The sequence below is a fragment of the Gekko japonicus genome, unplaced genomic scaffold, assembly GCF_001447785.1.
Source record: "Gekko japonicus isolate JY-2015 unplaced genomic scaffold, Gekko_japonicus_V1.1 scaffold383, whole genome shotgun sequence".
NCBI lineage: Eukaryota > Metazoa > Chordata > Lepidosauria > Squamata > Gekkonidae > Gekko > Gekko japonicus.
The window spans coordinates 29,462-44,618 of NW_015164193.1; positions in this window are offsets into that span (position 1 = coordinate 29,462).

A 15,157-nucleotide genomic window follows, 5' to 3' on the forward strand; every position below is an offset into this window, starting at 1 on the left:
TGGAGAAAATGGTGGACTCAGTGTCATTATACCCTGCTGAGGTTGCCACAGCAAATTGACACTGAGTGTTCAAGGCCAGGGCACCTGCCCAGAGCCTCTTTCTCGAGCTCATTGTATTTATTTCCACAATGGGCCTTTTTCCTAGTGTTTAGATAATAAGAAAGGGAGCAGTGAATAAGCTTATGTTTACCAAAGAAAGATCAATTTAGGGTTGCCATCTGTCCAGGAAGAAACCATCCTGTCCCTTTAAAAGAGGCTTAATGCAGTTGAAGCTTCTCAAGGCCAGGGAGGTCAATGACATCAACAGTATTTGCTGCTGATCAAAATGATATTGAAGGGACAGCTAGAAGGTCCTGTTTAAAAGTTGGCAACTCCAGCTCATATAAAAAAGGTTATGTAACACAGTGTGGCTTGGTCAGGGTTGTTTTCAAAGACATTAGAATTGAGCTGTGTATTGAAAGAATTTACAACCTAGAGGCATTCCCTCATATTTAACAGTGTTACTTGTACTGTGAATACTTATCCTAAGATCACAGTACCTCAGTTTGTTCTAGACAGGGCCGGCTCACCCACTAGGCGAACTAGGCATTCGCCTAGAGCGCCGGGCCCTGGATGGGGTGCCAAACTGTGCCTCCCCCCGCCAAAAGCCCGCGTGCTATTGCTGCTCCCAGCCACGTGGCATGGGGGGCGCGAAAGGGGAGCGCAAGGCCACCTCACCTTCCCCCTCCGCCCGGGGTCGGCTTTTGTAAATCCAAATGTGGGGTGTTTTGGTTTGGGTGCCCGGAAACCTCGCTGCTGCCTCCTCACTCGCCTAAAGGGGGAGAGAAGTAGGACTTCCTTCTCTCCAGGCTCTGCCTGGAGGTTGGCAACCCCATAATTGGGTGCATGGGGGGTGCCAGAAGGTAGCCCCGCCTAGGGTGCAAAAAAACCTTGGGCCGGCCCTGGTTCTAGAACAAGTCTTAGAGACTGCTGTACAAGATGTTTTAGTTGCTCTTCTTATTAGAATTGCTTCAAGCCATTCCTTTTTCTGGTAGTTTTTATTTGCGGCCCCAGAAATATTACATGGTGTGAGAAGCAGAGAATCAAAAGTGTACTAGAGCAGTCAGTGTAAACCAAAATCCATTTTCTTGCAGTTTGACTGGAACCAGAATATAAAGGAGTTTTGAGAGCAACACCTAATGAAAGAAGACAAGACTGTGCACATCTTTGTGCACACTGGTCTTGCTCCAAATCTCCATGTGAGTACCCATAAATCCCTTGCTTATTATTTATTTTCAGCATATATCATGTGAAGGGAGCACACATGTGGATGACATATTGGGTTCTATGCAAACAGAAGTGTCAACACAGGGTGATTGATGGGGGGATGGGCCCAGTGGATATGACTTCAACTGTCCCTCCAGTATTCATTTTGAATTCATTTGTTACTATCTTGTGTCAAATTTGCCTTTTCTTCTGAGTGCACACTTACAAAAAACTTTCACTTGTTAATTTCTACACATCAAGCTCCTGTAATACACATAAGAGCAGAAGAGGCTGGTCCCCCCCCCCCGGTCAGTTGGCAGTCCTATATAAAATACCCCACCCTTTGGATGTCTATCCTGACATTTTAAATGCCAGATGTAATAATTGCATGAGAAAAAATACTGCTGAGCAATCATTGGCAGACCTTGTCGTTCTTCATATATTATTGTTTGAAGTAGCTACAAATGTCCCCTTTTAGAGGGTTCCTACAATGGGAAAGCTGACAGACTCTGAAAGAGGGCATTGCTAGTAAACCAACTCCAATTCACAGGTATTAATTAGCTGAAATGGAAAATGAAGGAAAATTAGTTCAAGTTCAGTGATTGCTTGTTACAATTTGTAAAAGAGCTCTCTACCGTGGAGATATGTGAAACAATGCTCTGCTAAAAGTTATGTGGAAAACAAAAGTTCTCAGTGGGCTAATTTTACTCATATAACAAAGCTCAGTTTCAGGTTATTCTTGTTAACTACCCACCCACTTTCTTTTCCTTCATCACCACAGATTTGCAGATAGGGGTTACAATTACAGGTCTTTGTTTCCCCCTTAGATCTCTTCATGCTTTTGAAATGATGTGTTTTCCTTTACTGTGTACAGCCAAAGGTTGTGGAGCCTTTACTTTAAAATAAGCCTTTGTGTCTCTCTTTTTATTTTCTTCCTCTTTGTTGTCAGTTTAGTTTAACAAAGGCTTCAATTGAACTCCTTAGTCCTACCTCAGGAAAATAAGAAGCTGAAGGAGGACAATAAAGGTGGTTTTCTTAGTTATTATGGCTTTTAAACACTAGTATTGACAACCCAATCCCAAGCATTTCTAAAGCCAGAGTCCTCGCAGAAAGCTTGTACTAAAAAAGTCCGGTTACTCTAAACAGGGGATAGCCAAAAGATACCCATATTCGCCATATGACACTTTGGTTTAAACTGGATTTGAATTGGGTGGTAAGGGGGTGGCCATCCACTTCCCCAGGATCAGAGTTTGCCGCTTTCATGTCTAGGAAAGACGAACTCTCGGCACTTAAGGGCTGTTTGCTATGGGGAGACAGGGTTGTGGTACCAGGAACCATGAGGCAGCGGGTTTTGCACACACTACATGAAGCACACCCAGGTATCGTACACATGAGCTACGTGTGGTGACCCAGGATTGATACGGAGATCGAGACATGGGTCCGGGGGTGTAAAATATCCCAAGAGGTCCGCCCCAGCCCTCTGAGCACCCCAACACAGCAGTGGGAGTCCACCCACAAACCGTGGTCCCGGCTTCATGTGGATTTTGCCGGCCCGTTCCAGGGGCTGTTGTTCTTAATAATGGTTGATTTATACTCCAAGTGGTTGGAAATCAGCTCCGTGTCAACCGTGTCCTCCAAAGCCATTATAAAGTCCCTCCACCGGATCTTTTCCACACACGGGTTGCTGGATATGATGGTGTCCGATAATGGGGCTGCATTTACCTCAGCCGAGTTCCAAGACTTTCTCCAGCAGAATCTGATCCAACACATAAGATTGCCCCCCTTCCACCCTGCAGCCAACGGCCAGGCAGAAAGGATGGTCCTGATGGCCAAGGATGCCCTTCGCAGAATAACAGACGAGGACTGGGAGTTCCGGATTGCCCAATTCCTCTTAATGCAGAGGACAATCCTGAATCCAGTCTCCAGCCACAGCCCGGCAGAGCTTCTGATGGGCCACTGCCCTGCGACCCTACTGGACTGGCTTCACCCAGACCGCGCACCTGACTTCCGGAAACTAGTAGAGGACAGAGAAGCGCCAAGAGGGTTCTTCCTGGGAGAGCTCGTTTATTTTTAAAACTTCAGAGCGGGCCCTCCTTGGGTAGCCGGCCAAATCATTAAACCCACTGCCCTGTATCGTATGAGGTTGCCGCGGAAGGGGACAGACTACTAAGGAAATATGTGGACCAACTACGGCGGCGATTAACCCCTGAAGCCGGGATGCCATCACCGATACCCAGCGAACCGGAGACCCCCACCCCGGCAACCGAAGAGCAACCAGCAACCCCAAATGGGGGGGAGATTCCTTCCCAGGGAGAACCAAGCCAAGCTGCCACTGAACCCAAGTTCCCGCCACCGCAGCAACAATTACAACAGCCACCCCAACCCCCCACATATCTGAGGGACTACATCACATAGGTAGGGACAGAACTATGAGGGGAAGGGTGTTATGTCTTCAGATACTGCTTGATGCCAGCCAGAGGCAGCTAGAACTTCAGTCCAGAAGACAATAGGGACTAGGCTCCTGAACTACAAGTAAGGAGCCAATAGGGACATTGACGGGAAGTTCAAACCCGCCAATAGGACCTAGGGGTGTCACTTCACAATTGTATAAAGTTGGCCATCCGGCCGTTAGTTTCTGTTCCATGTGTTAAGTACTAATAAACACATGTTATTGGATGCCGTGGTCCGCGTATCGAACCCAGTACTTTTCACAGTAATTGATTTCCCATAAAAGGAAGAAATACAGAATGACATCCCGATATGGCAAGAGTGAAAGAAATACCAGTCAGATCTGCCTTACTCAACAGTGTTTCATCCTGATCCAGCAAAGGAATCTGTGTTCAGAATCATGAGTGACTTGCCCTTCTGGATGTGAAAGCCACATAAGTGTACAAGTGCTGTGGGACCATTTAAAAAGATTTTTGAAGTATGTGGAGTCCTCTGAACATGGAGATCTTTGGAGCAGAGCCTGTGTATTTGTACTAGTGTGTGTGTGTGTGTGTGTGTGTGTGTGTGTGTGTGTGAGAGAGAGAGAGAGAGAGAGAGAGAGAGAGAGAGAGAGAGAGAGAGATATGCAACACCCACTTTCTATTTGAAGAGATCTAAGCAATCATTAAAAATAAGATTTTTTTACACTTCAATTTGTGGCGCCCCCTGCTGGCTGGTGCCGACTGACCCCTGGTCGCCGTTCTGGATAACTGATCTCGAAAGGATGTGCCCCTCCTTTGGGTCTTCTTTGCTGCCCTCTTGTCAGTCCCGGGGTACGGCTGAGGGCCAGAGGGAGAAGGAAGGAAGGTGGAGGAGTAGCCTCAGAATTGCAGGACCACCGTAAGCAAAGGGGGTTGCATCAACCCCTTGTCCCACCTGGGTTCTGGCTTCTCAGATCGAGCATCCGATTTCTAGCTTGCCCTCAGCGTCTCTGTTCGCCAGTCCAGTCTCCTCCCCAGCTATCTCCAACCTTCCATTTTTATTCCCTCTCTGGCCCTTCCTCCTTTCCCTGTCTCTAACCCCACCCCCATCTAAATCCCTGAATGACGAGGTGGGGCGGATCCGCCCTACATGGCTCGTTTCCTCCCAGCTCTGCATCTTTGTGTGTCCCTCTGAATTCTGTGCAGTCCCGCCACAGCACGCCGTGCTGTTGATCTCTGGCTCGCCTTCCTCTGCTCCTCTCCTGCTGCAGACGCATCCCGTCATCTTCCTGGCTGCTTCTGAATGGTGTGCTGACCTCTCGCCACTTCTTCTCTGCTTCTCCGCCTGCTCCATCTGGCAAACCAGCCTCGGATGGTGTTATGTCCGCTGACCGTCACCAGGGGCCAGCGAATACTCCCAAGCTTGACTCTGTATGAACAGTGGTGACTAAGCTCCTAGTCTCTCCACTGGGGAACCAATAGGACCGTGGAGGGAGATTTGAATCCACCAACGGGACCTAGGGGAGTGTCCCCAGATGTGTATATAGTTGGCCAGCCGGCCAGTAGTGGTTGTCTTTGTTGTGTACGAGTAAACCATGCTGATCACTACATCCGTCTCTGTGGTTCCTACATGTGTCTAACCCACTACACTTCAGATGGGGTAGGTGGTGGGCCGGCTGTGGGTTTCTCCGTGTCCCGCTTGGTGGCCTCTGGGGCTTGTTCCGGGAGCTCCCGGCCAGGGCCAGGACACAGTTACTCATTGTATAAGTAGTATGGTCAACAGCTCACAGTCACCAGAAGAATGTCTCTTTACCTGTGGCCAATCCCTGCCTTTTACATAATTTGTAAAGTATTTGTTCTAAGGAGCCATGGCTGGATCAGACCCAAGTTTCCTCCCATCTAGTATTTGTTTCTAAGGGCAGCCAGACAGATGTCAAATTTACAAGCAAGCCACGAAGACAACAGCCTTCCCTTGTTGCTTATCTATAGCACATGAGGCTGCTTTCTACTGGTCTATCAAGGCCAATATTGTCTACTTGGACTGGAAGCAACCATCAGGCAGAGGTCTTTTATGTCACCTACTGTCTGATCTTTTTAACTAGAGCTACAGGTGCTGGAGCCTTGAAACTGCAGCATGCAAAGCAGATGTTCCGCCACTGAGCCACAGCCATGACATTTGTTGCTAAAGTATATGGACTTTGAAGCTTCCCTTTTGAAATCGCGGCTACTAGCCATTAGTACATATATCGTTTACAAATCGATGGATTTGTCTACACATATTTCCAACTATCTAAATGAATGGGCTTATTCTTATGATAAAGATTAACCAGGTATTGTGGTAACAAATCTCTGCTGAACCTACTGATAGACAGTTTCATTGGGTAACCCCAAGTAGTGGTATTATGAGATATAGTATCTAGTATGTTTATTTATATTGGTACAATATAAAGAAACTTAGAGTGCTGTCCTAAGAACATTTCCCTAAGGATTAAGCTCCACCAAATAAAATGGAACTTACTTCTGAATAGACCTGATTGCTTACGATCACTCCCTTGGGTAATTCTCAGTCTTATTGAAATAAATGGAATGAAAAGTAAATGTTAAAAGCATGGAATTTAGGCATGTCTAACCAGGTAGATGGTAACCGTTGTCTTCATCTTAAAATTAAGTAATAGATTACTAATACAACCAGTCAAAGTTGAAAGTAAATCAATAAAATATAGGAATGTTTTCATTGTAAATTTTTTCTCCAAAACCATCCATGTACTGCCCTTTGGTGAACCCAGTTTAAAGACCAATGATCATAAACATTCCTGAATAATGATAGTCTTCATTAACAGAATTCTGACAGCTGCATGGGGAAAATATGTCCAGACTTCAAGTTTTCACATAGCTTAGGGGAATAGAAAAAATAAACTGTGTTGCTAGATGAATACGATTCTACAGTCAGTAGTGTGTGTGCCTTACTTAAAATCTATGCAGAAGTTCCAATGCTAATTATTAGTGGCATGATTGTTTTAACATTTTTGGGTCTTCTAGGTGAAATTCTTGTCTGTCTTATTTCAATTATCTAATGCTAATTAGATGTACACATAGACCTCTTATATCTCTTGGCTATTTGTTTCAATGCTTATGTATGCATTCTTTGCACAAGAGGATCAGGTCTTGAAAGAAATATGCAGGAGCTCAACATACAGAAGGGATCATCTGCATCCACAAGAAAATCTCTGGATCATGGGACGTCCTGGACCAGCTCATCCACCCAGAAAATCAGATGTCAACAGAGTGATTATAAAGCTCAGATTATTGGTTTTCTCTCATAATATTGACTACCTCTTCTGTAACACTTTGGAGCACTTCTGTAACACTTCTGTAACACTTTTGAGGGAGAGGCTATGGCTCAGTTTGGTGTAGTGGTTAACCCACTACACCAAACCCAAGATGGCGTGTGTGTAGCTTGGTGTTGAGCTCCCCCGTGGTATTTTCATGTTATCAAATTCAGTGTTTTGCCTAGCTTACCAACATTAGCAGGCAATTACAAGTGCAAGCAAGTACATCAGAACTGGCATATGGCAAATTGACGGTGGTGGTATTTAACTTATACCAATAATTAAGACCAGGAGACGCCAGCGAACAGGAGAGGCCCATATCAGCTTGGGAGCCGGGTGGCTGCTGTGGAGTGGGGGAATCCCGTTGCTGACTCCGGCGTGGAGAGCACGACCGGGGGAGCACTGAAGGGAGGCCCCTGGCATTGAAGGGAAGCCCCTGGAGCCCCTGGAGATGCCAGCGAGCAGGAGAGGCCCACAGCAGCCTAGGAGCCGTGAAGCCGGGTGGCTGGTGTTGCGGAGCCCGCTGCTGGCCCCGGCATGGTGAGAGCATGACTGGGGGGGGCATTGAAGGTGGAGCCCTGGGAGCGCCGGCTTGACCAACCCGAATGAGCGTTAGAGCGATGAGACCACGAGGCAGCGTGGGGCACACACCAGTACCTAAGCCCAAGCAAGACTCTCGGGGGCAGAGACGGTGGTGAGGGATGGCGCGATTACACCAGGCAGTGAGAGAGCTGAAAAAGACGACGTACTCTCTACCCAGCGGTGAGAGAGTCGGGAGAGAGTCGGGAGGGAGCCCCTGTCTTACTTGATGTTCCCGGCAGTAGAGCAAAGATCGCTGGGACCGCTGAGGGCTCCGATGCTGTTGGGATTCGATCTGGGGCCCACTGGATTGAAGGGGGTCTGTCACATGATCGGAGCAGACTACCCTGGAGCTGCTGTGAATGGACTTGACACTCGGCCAGCCCTTTGGGAGGCGGGGGAGGAGGAATGACAATTACAACAGTTGGAACCCCCCAGTGACCGATGTGCAGAATTACAACTATTGGACCAGTTTCAGATTGGGGAGCAGAACATCTTCAGTACGGGGAGCCAATGGATCCTTGCCTAGCACTGGAATTATGATAGCTGCTGCTGAATGTGTATAGTAGTGGGTCTGCTAGTGTAGTGGGGGGGGTGTTTGTGCTGTATGTGAGTGTATGGTGGTTGGAAGTGAGGGGGGGGAGTAGTGCAGGGGCCTTAGTTGGTAAATTTAATGTATGCCTCTGTTTATGATTAATAGGATTGTTTTATCTTGCATAAACAGCATTGTTATGTTATCTAGCAGAGTGACTGCAGCAGCTAATTGCTGTAGCTGGATTGGTTGAGTGGTTATTGGTGGTTGGCAGCCTGAAGTAAAGCGAAGGCCCCAGCTAACTAATGCACGGGCAACAAATCCCAGTGCTCTTGGGGAGAGAGAAGTATGGCAGTGGGTCCTGGTGGGGTGTGGAGGGAAGGGCGCAGAGAAACAGAGAAGCTCGGCGCCCTTCCAGCCTACGACCCATCCCAAGGGTGGCTGGCAGTGGGGCCAGGGTTGAGAACCCCTCTCCGTCATTGGTGTTGTGCAATGCCAGGTCTATTAACAATAAAGTCGAGGTCCTGCGGGACTTCGTACAGGAACAACAGGCTGACCTGGCATGCGTGACCAAGACATGGGTACGGGAGGGCGAGACAGTAGCCCTCGCCCAGCTTGCCCCCCCGGGTTCTCGGTCCTTCATCAATCACGGACAAAGGGGCGGGGGGAGGCGTGGCCCTATTCATTCGGGAGGCTTACTCCTTCAGGGCGCTCCTGCAGGTAGAGATCACAGGCGTGGAGTGTGTCGGTGTGATGCTGGAGGCTGTGGAGAGTTTGGCTATTTGGCTAGTGTACCAACCACCTAATGCACCAGCCAATAGTCTGCCATCCCTGCTGGAGGCTGTATCAGGCTGGGCGCTGGAGCACCCTAGGCTAATTGTCTTGGGTGACTTCAGTGTCCATGCTGAGGATGCGACCTCCAGCCGGGCTATGGATCTAGTGTCATCCATGGCAGCGCTGGGACTCTCCCAGTTTGTCTCGGCTCCCACGCATCGGGCTGGTCACATGCTTGACTTGATCTTTGCGGCAGGGGTTACGGTGGACCGTATTTCTGCTTTGGCAGTTCCATGGTTGGACCACCATGCCCTGAGGGCCCGTCTGGATGTCCCGCGCCAACCCTTTTTAAGTGGCAAGCTGATTTGGGCTCGCCCGCGAAGCCAAATGGATCTGATGGGTTTCCAAATGGCCTTGCGGGATCCTAGGCCCCCTGATGGTTCATTGGATGAGCTGGTGGAGGACTGGAATAGCCGACTCTCCTCAGCCATCGATGAGATCACTCCCTGGGGCCCTCTCCGTACTCGTGATTAGCGCGCACCCTGGTACACCCAGGAGTTGCGGCGGCTGAAGCGAGAGCTGAGACAACTAGAGAGACGGTGGCGTCGGGCTTGCGACGAAGCGTCAAGAACATCCTATAGGACGTTTATGAAAGCCTATGAGATGGCAGTCAAGGCCGCAAAGAAAGAGTTCTACGCGACCTCGATTGCGTCTGCTAGCTCTCGCCCGGCTCAATTATTAAGTGTAATTCGGTCTTTGACAGCTCTGCCCCAGGGCAAGCAAAATGCTAGGGAATTGGATTTACGCTGTGAGGCATTTGCAAGCTATTTTGCAGATAAAGTCTTGGTGTTGTGCAATTGAAACAGTTAAGAAACTTGAGGCCCTTTGCACGCCTTTGATACCGGGTTTAGTGAGTTTTGACCCACTCAGTCTAGAGGAAGCTGACAGGTTGCTTGTCTCTGTGTGCCCGACCACATGCGACCTGGATCCGTGCCCCTCCTGGCTTATTAAAGCGGGCCACGGGGGGTTTCGAGGTGCTCTGCAGGAGATTGTCAACAAGTCCCTCATTGAGAGACAGTTCCCCAGAGCACTTACGGATGAAATGTTCCGTCCTCTCTTGAAAAAGCCATCTTTGGATCCGGCTGAATTGGCCAACTATCGGCCGGTGTCCAATTTGCCCTATTTGGGCAAATTGATTGAGAGGGCGGTGGCAACACAGTTACAGAGCTACCTGGATGAGGCTTCTTTCCTCGATCCCTTCCAGTCCGGGTTTCGCCCTGGTCATGGGACAGAGACAGTGCTGGTTGCCCTGGCGGATGACCTCCGTAGGCATCTGGATCGCGGCGGCGTGGCGGAACTGGAGTTATTAGATCTGTTGGCTGTGTTCAATATGGTCGACCACCAGTTGCTGGCCCACCGCCTCGCCGATGTGGGGATTCAGGGGCTTGCCCTTCAATGGTTTGTCTCTTTTCTCCAAGGTCGGGGTCAGAGGGTGGCAATTGGGGATCAGCAACCCCGAAGGCATCCCCAGGGAGCGGTGCTGTCCCCTATGTTGTTTAACATCTATATGCACCCCCTCGCCCAGATTGCTCAGAGGTGTGGCCTTGGGTGTCATCAATATGCCGATGACACCCAGCTCTATCTGATGCTGGGCGGCCAGTCGGACTCTTGTCCCGATGACCTCCATTGGGTGCTACAAGCTGTGGCTGGTTGGCTCAGGCTGAGTCGGTTGAAATTAAACTCGGCAAAGACGGAGGTCCCCAGACCGGTCTGGGGTTGGGGCTCCCGCTCCCGGTCTTCGACGGGGTGCCATTGGTGCCTCGGCAGGAGGCTAGGAGTTTAGGGGTGCTTCTGGACTCCTCGCTGATGATGGAGGCCCAGGTAGCAGCCACTTTTTACCATCTGTGGCTGGCTCAGCAATTGGTTCCCTACCTTGAACGTGAAGACCTGGCCACTGTGATCCATGCGACGGTCACCTCGAGGCTTGATTACTGTAACGCTCTCTACTTAGGGCTGCCTTTGTCACAAATTCGGAAGCTGCAGCTAGTGCAGAATGCTGCGGCCAGGCTGGTGTTGGGTCTCTCTAGGTGAGACCATATTCAGCCTGGGCTGCAAGTGCTGCACTGGCTGCCAATAGCATACCGGATTCGCTTCGAAGTGCTGGTTCTTACCTTTAAAGCCCTGAATGGCCAGGGTCCAGCTTACCTGAAGGACCGCCTCTTCCCGTATGTTCCCCCAAGAGCACTACGATTGGGGAACTCCCATCTCCTGGTAGTTCCAGGTCCCTGAGAGATCAAGTTTGCCCCTACTAGGGCCAGGGCATTTTCGGTGGTGGCTCCTACCTGGTGGAATGAGCTCCCAGATGAGATCCGGGCCTTGCGGGATCAAATGCAATTCCGCAGGGCCTGCAAGACAGAGCTCTTCTGCCAGGCATTTGAGTAGGAGCCGCTGCCGCCACTATCCTACCAACAGGGTAGTGTGCCATCAGCAGCCCTGTTAAAGGGGGACTGACCCGGCCTGGTAAAACAGCGTAGCAGGAGACCGTGTTGCCAAGAGAGCTGGCCATCAAATTTAGGTGGTTGTCCTATCTTGGAAGATTAAATATAGGTTCAGCACCGTGTGATAGGATGGTTTTATTGTGTTTTAAATATGTAATTTATTATATGTTTTATTGTATTTTACTCTGGCTTTGCCATATGTAAGCCGCCCTAAGCTGTTGGGAGGGCGGGGTATAAATAAATAAATAAATAAATAAATAAATAAAATAAGAGTGGCGGACTCCAATCTGGAGAACTGGATTTGATTCCCCACTCCTCCACATGCAGCCAGCTGGGTGACCTTGGGTCATTCACAGTTCTCTGAGAGCTGTTCTCTCAAAAGCAGTTCTCTCAGAGCTCTCTCAGCTCCACCTACCTTACAGAGGAAGGGAAGTAGATTGTAAGCTGCTCTGAGACTCTGAGTGAAGGGTGGGGTATAAATCCAACTCTTCTTCTTGTTCTTCTTCTGCAGAGTGTCAAACTTGCTGTTCATTTTACATTTTACAGCTTCTTCACCATAGCAACTGGGGAGGGGGAGGGGGAGAATGGAGAGCCAAAATACTTTCACTTCCTAAGTTGTTTTGATCAATTGCTTTTGCCCAAACTTCCTTAGTTCTAACACAGCTAGTGTACAGGCTGGATCCTATCAATGTCTCAATAAACTTATCATTCTTCAGAGTGAATGTTGTTGGTAACTGATTTATCCAGGAGTCTGAAACAGAGTGTTTACTTGGCATGGAGAAGGTCCCAGGGTCAACTCCCAGCAGCTTCATATATAGATTCTGGTGATGTGAAAGTCCTTTGGAGAATTTCATATTACCTTTTTAAAACTGTTATTGTACTGTCTTGGAATAAACTGGTACAGGGACGGCCATTTCACACAGCCTTTCTCCTACCGGTAAGGAGCAGTCTCTGAAGTGGTTTGGCATTTCAGACTGCGCCACTTTGTTTTCCCGCCCTTTTTCGCCCATGTGGGCAATCCCCATCTTTTTAAAAACGTTCTTTCAAGAGCACTATGGTGCCCTGAAGCCCGCAAAAGCTGCTAGTACCTGAATAAAACATTGTCATGTGCTGTGGCGGGGCACAGGAAGAAGGGGAATAGCATGAATGGAGCTCAAAGTCAGTTTGCTGCATTCATGTAAGAGGGATTTCACACCCGATTTCCTAGCTACATGGTTTCATGGTAATACATAGCAGGTTTCCTAGCTACATGGGTTTTTGTTCAGGAGGGTTCCTCAACACTCTGTAATGTTTTTTTTGTGGGGGGGGAATAGAGAAGCTACTGGGGAAAAGGGAAGGTGGGAAAGATCCACTTCCATGAATTCCTTTCATTCATCTAAATTTGGATCCAGCTCATAGCATTTATTGTTTTTTCTTTTAAAAAGCAATGATTGAAAGTGGTATTTTCGGAGATGTAACAATCCCTGGTGCTATAATTATTTTTGTATTGTTCACCTAAGCTCCTTAAAATTGTACACTGAGGAACCTTTGATACTATGTGTGAGTCCAGCTAAAGGACCTGGAAATATGAGAAAGCTGTTTCATGGAATCCTGGCCTTGCATCAGGAAACTATGGAGAAGTAAACATTACTTCTCATCTACTGACCATGAAGTCACAGTGCACTCAGTTATGAAAAGTAATTTATAAATGATGTCTACATATTACCAGCACTTTGCACTCAACCTTTTAAAATGAAAAGGCTTGGCACTGTGTTGTGCCTGCCCCTGATTGCAGCATTTGACAAATAAAGGTCTAATTTTAAAGGAGAGATGTTTGCAGTTCATGGGTAAAGCCAGGCAGAAATCCTTAGTTTTTTCCAAAAGTGTGATATTGGAATGCAGCAGCTGCTGGAGATTCTTGGGAGAGTCAAGACCAGCAGATTAACTTGCTTTTCACCAATTATAATTAATCTTGTCCTAAGGTGTTTACATTTCTGCTGTCAGCTATGTGCATTAGCATTAGGTTAATGTGCAAGCCATACATTAAATTATGCACTACATAAATCTTTTCATTAGATACCAACCTCCTTCTTCATACTTCCTGAGACTAACCTTTGATCTTCTGATGAAAAACAAAAATAATTATAATCTCAGGCCAACCTGGGTTTATCCCTATCATAACTGCACAGCTGGAGACAGATGTTCATTCTTCCATGGCTAAACTCTAGAGCAGAGGTTCCCAAACTTATTTGGCCTACCACCCCCTTTTCAGAAAAAAAAATTACTCAACGCCCCCCTGGAAATCTAACTTCAAAAAGTGGACAAAAAGATGCAGTGACAAATTTGCACCCAAGGCTCCTACTGCCCACTTGGATCGTTCCAGTGCCCCTCAGGGGGCAGTATTGGGGAACCAGTGCTGTAGAGAGTATTCTGCCATCATTTATATCGTACTTGTTATTAGTTTTTCAGTCTCCATATTGCAAATGCCACAATAAATACACTCTAAATTTTAAACAGTAAAGAATCAGCAAAGGAAGGGGAAGAAAGGCAGGAGTAACAGGGAAATTCTGCTCCTCAGTTAGAAATGGTGCAGATTTTATAACTCCTCTGGTAACAGTAATTAATCAGAAGCCGATTCATTACATAGCACTGTATGTCCACTTAGGCTGCTAAATCTGAGAAACAGTGACTGGATTAAAGTCACCCAAGAAACTTTAAGACTCAGGGCCAAACTATGCATCATATTTTATTATGTTCAGGTTCTGTCCCCACAGAGAACAACATTTTAAAGTTCTGCTGTGGACTAATTCGGCTCAGGATCATGGCCTTCCTCTCTGCACTGTTGTTCCAAACTGGAACAGTCCCAGGAGACAGTTATTTTCTCCATTCAGCACCATCCGGGTGATGTTATTTATCTTCAACTGCCTATTTCTGTGCAATAAACTTCTGTTAAAGGGACAAGACAGTTTCCTCCAATCCGGTAGGTGTTACACCAAATGCTATGTGTTGCCCAAAATGGGCTGTCTCCTGTTCTTGTTGAGGGAATTACATAGGCACCACAGGAAATATCAGTTCCTACTTCATTACTAAGAAACCACAAGATGGGATCAGACTATCAACACCGGACTAGTAACACTTTAGGAAATGGCAGTTGTAACAAGCAAGTATATCCCATTAATGTTTATCATTTCTATGCAACCTAATCCTTAGGAGGTCATATAATTATAAGTAGTAAAAGAACACACAATGCATAATTAATGAAGGGGGCATGTCATGTCAGAAGTGATGTGTGCTCCTGGGCTGGACTGCCCTAAGGAGCTACTGGATGCCACCTTCGAAGGCAATCCCGAGAAGCTTGCATTTTTCCTGCTGCAGGTGCAAAAATTCCTCCGCGACTGGGGCCACCTGTTCCTGTCTGATGAGCACCGGGTAGATTATATTGGGTTGTGGCTGTGGGAGCGAGCAGCAGACCGGTATGTGGGGCTGCACAACCTGCACGGGCCCGAGCTCGGAGAGGTGCAAGCGTTTATGTGGCCCCTGCAGAGGCAATATGAGGATCCCATAGAGGTGGGGAAAGCCCGCATCGCCCTGTGAGCCCTGAAGCAAGGGAATCGGTCGGTGCATGAGTAAGAGTTTAAGATGTATGCAGCTAAGATCCAAGGATGGCCTGAGCCTGTGCTGGTAGAGCAGTATCCATCAAATCTGATCCATCAAATCTTGGAAGCTGCCCTACGTAATGTGAACCCAATATCCCTGGTGGCCTGGGTGAGGGAGGCGGGAGATGCAGAGAATTGTCCCCAACTGATTAAGATG